The sequence below is a fragment of the Hibiscus syriacus genome, unplaced genomic scaffold (genome assembly GCF_006381635.1).
Source record: "Hibiscus syriacus cultivar Baekdansim isolate YM2019G1 unplaced genomic scaffold, ASM638163v2 tig00110388_pilon, whole genome shotgun sequence".
Lineage (NCBI taxonomy): Eukaryota > Viridiplantae > Streptophyta > Magnoliopsida > Malvales > Malvaceae > Hibiscus > Hibiscus syriacus.
The window spans coordinates 2,526,473-2,533,518 of NW_024062718.1; positions in this window are offsets into that span (position 1 = coordinate 2,526,473).

A 7,046-nucleotide genomic window follows, 5' to 3' on the forward strand; every position below is an offset into this window, starting at 1 on the left:
CTTCGAACTAGTAATTTAAAGAAAATCTTTTGACTCGATAATTTTTTTTGAATATTTCTCATTCATAAAAAAAATATTTCTCTTTAGTGATAAAATACGAATTAAATATAAATTAAAAATTGACGTTTTGCATAAAAAATAAAAAAAAACAAATTAATAGAACCACATTGACTCATTCACATAAAAATATTAAAATAATATAAGAAAAATTATCATGCAATATGACATCTTTATACAAGAATTATATACATATTTTATAACTATATATTATAACTTATTCATATATATTAATGTGTTATGAATCAATATGACTTAAAAAAATAAAACATACCACATCAAACTACAAATTTTTAAAAAACTATACAAATTAAAATATTGATTAAATATCTTTAGTATTTTAAATACAAACCATACAATAATTAAAGTGAAAATTCCAGAATTATACTATAAAATGAAACTGACACAAAACAAAACACCATTGTAAGGAACTAACATCACAATATACCTTAAATATGCATAGGACTAAGAAACGTGCAGAAAATTAGAGGTTAAATTTCTAAACAACCAAAATTAAATAAACAAACAATTAGGACTAAAATAAAATATACATAAAATGAAGAGACCAAATTAAAACATCAAAGACTTGATTTTAGGACTAAAATGAGTTACAAGTAAAACCTAAATGGTTTACATAACAAATAGGCCATGCGTGAAATATATATTTCCCTGACATTCATAAGACGTTATTTTAAAGATTTAATAAATATATTATTTTAAAATGAAATTTGCCCTAATTTTTATTTGTTTCTCCCTCTGTGCCGTTTTTCTTCTTCATTCTCTTCTCCCATCTTTTTCTTATTCTTCGGTATTATCTAATTGAAACCCTTCTCAATCCCGCTCATCTTTCTCGGCCGCTCACACCCTCCTAAATGTTGGTCGGTTCCTAGCCCAAAAATCAACTCCACTTTCTCTTATACATATCTATGGTTGCCTAATAACAGATCTTAGAAGACTTTCCTTTCATTTTTAGTTTTATTTTCTATTATATTTTTATTATGCTTATTTGCAGATGTTTTGATTCCTCCTTTACCTCTCAAGATTATTCCTTTAGTCTTACAAAGAAAGGATGTGTTCAAAAGAGTTCAACTATTGGCTTCAAAAGGTAAACAATCTAAGTTATCTCTATTTTATTTTAAAGTTTTGAAAGGCGAGAACTAACGCAAATACACGACATACAAGGTTTCAAACGACAAGAATTGACCTATTCCCGGCGATGTAAACTACCCGACAGCTTTTAAAAAAACGATAAGGATTCGAATAAACAAGGTAAGCAAAGAAATCTCTTCTTGACTATTCGTTTTTTTATTATGATTTTTTTATCTCTTACACTCTCAAATAGTGACTAATGGAAACCAACTATTACATTCATTGAATTACAACAATTAAACTAGCATGCAAACTGTCGTTCATTGGCGACAGTAACCTCACCAAAGTGTGGTAAATTCCCGTGAGGGAACCCGAACATCTTTGGTAAATAAACCCCAAATCCTCTTTGTTTATATTATTATTTTTATATCAACCTACTTATTTTACTTATGATCAAACATGTGTTGATTTCTTTGGGTTAATTACTGGAATATGAAAATGGTTATAAACATAAAGAACAGATTGTTCTACTGCTGATTTGGGTTCGAAATAAAAAAACAAATAAAGTAATATATAGTGGAAATTGAAAACGAAACTAGGATTACCTCAAAAATACTTTTATTGCTTTCGAATAGATAGATGGAATATTTCCCCTGTTTACAGTTCTTTCTTTAAAGAAAAAGAAACCCCCTCTTTTTGTTACCACTGTTTCGAATAGGATTCCGATCTTTTTTCAATTCCCCTGTTTTTCTTCCCTCCCTCTCTTTTTTCTCTCCTCCTTTTATGGTTTCCATCCTCACTGAATCCCCTTGTTCCTTTCCTTTTTTCTTACGTTTTGGTAAGATGTTGATGGGTTAGGTGAGATTTGTTGGATTTGCTGACTTTGGTGATCTTTATGAATTGGCAGGATCTTTTTTAGCACTAGATCACCCTCTCGAAATTCTCTTGGATGAACTTTCTTATCATGAGCTCTCATCATCCGTTTCTGATACATTTGACCATGGCAAATAGCTTTTAATCTCTTTTCTTCAATGAGATTCAATTGGTCAAACCGAGCCTGAACCCATTCAGCTTCATCCAATTTCACCTCTTTCAAAATTCAAAGTGATGGGATTTCTACTTCCACTGGCAAGACTGCTTCCATCCCATATACTAAAGAGAAAGGTGTTGCCCCTGTCGAAGTCCGCACTGTAGTTCGATATGCATACAAGGCAAAAGGTAATTTATCATGCCAATCTTTATAAGTATCAGTGGTCTTTGTGATGATCCTTTTAATATTTTTATTTGCTGCTTCCACTGCTCCATTCATCATTGGACGATAGGTCACTGAATTAGAATGTTTTATCTTGTACTGAGTACAAAGTTCTATCATCATCTTGTTATTCAAATTAGTGGCATTATCTGTGACAATTCTTTCTGGTAATCCATACCGACAAATTATCTCCTTTTTTATGAATTTACAAACTGTAGATCTCGTGATATTTGCATACGAGGCAGCCTCAACCCACTTAGTGAAGTAATCAATTGCCACAAATATGAAACAATGTCCATTCCAAGCCTTTGGTGTAATTGTCCCAATGACATCCATGCCCCATATAGAAAACAACCATGGTGTGGTCATCACTTGCAAAGGTGACGGAGATGTATGAATATTATCCCCATAGATTTGACATTTGTGACATTTTCTTGCATAATCAACACAGTCTAAATGCATAGTGGCCCAATAGTATCCATATCTCATGATCTTCATGGCCATAGAAAGCCCATTTGCATGTGTTCCACATATCCCTTCATGCAATTCTTCAAGTATACCTTTTGCTTCTCGGGCATCCACACATCTCATCAAAACTTGATCACTCCCTTTTTTGTACAGAACTTCCCCATCTAATACATATCCGGCAGCCATTCTCCTTATTGTCTTTTTATCGATCTCAGACGCACATTGTGGGGTAAGTTTGATGCTTGATGTATTGCAAAATATCATAATACCATGGACGACCATCTACCTCTTCTTCGATATCAAAACAGTGTGTCGGGGTATTATACATTTGCATATTAATTGGCATCATGTCAACTCTTCTATTTGCTTGGAACATTGCAGCAAGTGTGGCCAAAGCATCGGCCATTTGATTATCTTCTCGAGGGAGATAATTGAAAGTGACATCTTCAAATTCTTTTACCAATTCAAGGATCAATCTTCGGTATTCCACTAACTTTGGATCCTTCGTCTCCCATTCTCCTCGCAATTGATACACCACTAGTGAGGAGTCTCTATATACTTGGAGCACTTTGATTTTTCTTTCTATAGCTGCTCTTAACCCCATGACACAAGCCTCATACTCTGCCATATTGTTGGTGCAAAAGAACTCCAATCTGCTTGTAAAAGGATAATAGACATTTTCCGGGGAAATCAGTACTGCTCCAATTCCTTGTCCTAAAGCATTAGATGCCCCATCAAAATACAACCTCCAAGATTTATCATCTGAAATTGTTTCCTCCTTGGTTGTGATGCACATCAGATCCTCATCTGGAAAATTAAAGTTTAAGGACTCATAATTATTTGAGGCACGACTTGCAAGGAAATCTGCTATGGCACTCCCTTTGATTGCTTTTTGGTTCACATATACAATGTCAAATTCTGATAACAACATTTGCCATCTAGCCAATCTACCAGTTAAAGCTGGTGATTCCATTAAAAATTTCAAAGGGTCAAGCTTAGATATCAACCAAGTAGTATGGTATAACATGTATTGCCTGAGCCTTCGAGTAGTCCATACCAAAGCACAACATAGCTTTTGAATTGGCGGGTATCGAATCTCACAATCAGTGAACTTTTTGCTTAGATAATAGATAGCTCTCTCTTTCTTTCCAGATTCGTCATGTTGCCCCAATACACATCCCATTTAATTTTCAAAGACCGTTAGATAAATGATCAATGGTTTACCAGGGACTGGTGATACCAGAATTGGAGTATTAGACAAATATCCCTTGATTATCTCCAAAGCCTTTTGGCACTCGTTGTTCCAAACTTCAGGGTTGTTCTTTCGAAGAAATTTGAAAACTGGGTCACATTTTTCAGTTAATTGTGAAATGAATCGAGATATATAATTTAACCTTCCTAAGAATCCTCGAACTTCTTTCTGTGTATGAGGCGGTGGAAGATCTTGAATGGCCTTTACTTTATCTGGATCAATCTCAATTCCTTTTTTACTAACCACGAAACCCAAGAGTTTCCCTGACGTTACCCCGAATGTGCATTTAGTTGGATTGAGTTTCAATTGATATTTCCTCAACCTTTGGAAAAGCTTCCTCAAGTTTTGAATGTGTTCACCTTCAGTCCTGGACTTGGCAATCATTTCATCCACATACACTTGAATTTCTTTGTGCATCATGTCATGGAAAAGAGTCACCATAGCTCTTTGGTAAGTTGCCCCAGCATTTTTCAAACCAAATGGCATCACTTTATAGCAAAATATGCCCCACATAGTCACAAATGTGGTTTTTTCCATGTCTTCAATGTTCATTTTTATTTGGTTATACCCCGAGAAGCCATCCATAAAAGAAAACCACGAATGACCAGCAGTGTTATCCACTAAAGTATCTATATGAGGCAATGGAAAATTGTCCTTCGGGCTTGCTTTATTAAGATCTCTGTAATCCACACACATGCGAACTTTACCATTTTTCTTTGGCACAGGGACTATGTTGGCAACCCATTCTGGATACTTTTCCGCTTGAAGAAACCCTGCATCAATCTGTTTCATCACTTCCTCTTTAATTTTCAACAACATTTCTGGCTTCATTCTTCTGAGCTTTTGCTGAACTGGCTTACACTCAGGCTTTATCGGAAGCTTGTGCACTACTATATCTGTACTCAGCCCTGGCATATCTTGGTAAGACCATGCAAAGATGTCCTTGAATTCTCGAAGAAGAGCTATCAAGTCTTGCCTTATCTCAGCAGAAAGTGTGCTGCCGATTTTCACTTCTCTCTTATCATCATTAGGTCCCAAGTTTATAACCTCAGTTTCTTCCTGGTGAGGTAAAATCTGTTTGTCCTCATTTTCTACCAGTCTTAATAGTTCGTTAGGAACATCACATTCTACCTCATCTTGACACTTATTGATTTCTTCCAGACATATGGGCTGCTCAAAGTTTATCTCAGTATTAAATTCATGAACATTCATGCTATTGATATGGTGACACCTGCAAAGGGAAAAATTGAATCGAATATATATTTGGAAGGAGACCAAAATTTATGAAATGAATGTAAAGAATAAAGAATAAAGAATAAATAATGAAAATATGATGGTCATTTAAGAAACAAAAGATTGTCTTTTATTGAAAGCAAGTAGAGTTAACATAGCTGCCCTTATGAAAATTCCTTAATACTTGCGGGCACAAGTATAAGGATTAGTACTGGGTATTACTCTGAATTAATCTTAAAAACTATAGGGAGATCCTCTGCAGTCCAATTTTTCAGTGTTTCCCCTGGGAAGCAAGGACGGATTCCAACCAAATATCTTCATGCTTTATCATCCCCAGTTATCATGTTAATGACCAAACCCTCCATAGCTTCATTGAACAGGTTGCTGTCTTTCATCTTCTTTTCTTCGTCAAGCTCTCTGGTTAACTGTTGCTCTATATCAAACACTCCTCCAAACTTGAAAGAGCTCATCAGAGGAGGAAAAGACATATGCTCCCATAGAATGTTCTCTCCTTTTAGTCTAGCTCTTCTTATTTCACATTTCTTTTTCGTTTCTTTCTTTATTTGCTGAAAATCAGGCTTAAATCCTAGCCCAAAGTGATCGCTCTTCATCATGACAAATTTGGGATATAAAGTCCCTTGCAGGTATCTACCAAGACCCCTTCCTATCTTGGCTCCTTTTCCTAGAGTCTCTCGCACAATCATCTTAGTACAATCAGATAAACGTGGGCGAGGAATCTTGTTTCCTTCAGCAACAAAAGTAGCATTGACAAATTCTAAGGCTCTGAAAGAACACTCTAGAGCATTCTCATTCGTCTCAATATATGGGGCGTCAGTCGTCACAGAAGCAATAATTTCTTCCTCTGCCCCAATACTAATCAACTGACCATCTGACACTAATTTTAATTTTTGGTGTAAGAACGAATGGACTGCCCCTGCAGAATGAATCCATGGCCTCCCAAACAAGCAATTATATGAAGGGTTGATGTCCATCACCACAAAATCAATATTGTAGACAGTTGGTCCAATCAACAGTGGTACCTCTATCTTTCCAAGCACATCTCGCTGAGTTCCATCAAAGGCTCTGACAATGTTTTGGTAGGCCCTCATATGTGAGTTGTCCACCAGTAACCTTCGTAATGTGGCCATAGGCATAACATTAAGTGCAAACCCATTGTCAATCAAAACACTTGGTAAGACATGACCATGACAGTGAGTTGTGATATTGAGGGCTTTTACCGATCCCATTCCTCCATCAGGAATTTCATCATCAGTGAAAGTTATGTAGTTGTCAGCAGCTATGTGCCCTACAATTCGATCCAACTTGTTCACTGGTATATCCTCAGGCACAAACGTTTGATTGAGCACTCTCAGTAAAGCATTCCGATGTACCTCTGAATTTATTAACAAATCCAGAATTGAAATCCGTGCTTGTTGCTTGTGTAGCTGCTCAACTACACTATACTCACTATGTTTTAGAAACTTCAAGAATTCTTGAGCTTGTGTTTCTGTTACCGGCTCATTGATCATTGGTGGGGATTCATCGTTGAATATATTCTGCGGTACCACTACAACTTTTCCTTTTGCTTTCACTTTGTCTACTTCTTTCGATATCTCAGGAGAATAGCACCTCCCACTTCTTGTGAAGTGACCAACTTCATTCACTATTTCAGTCATCAAGTTGCCTCATGGTGCT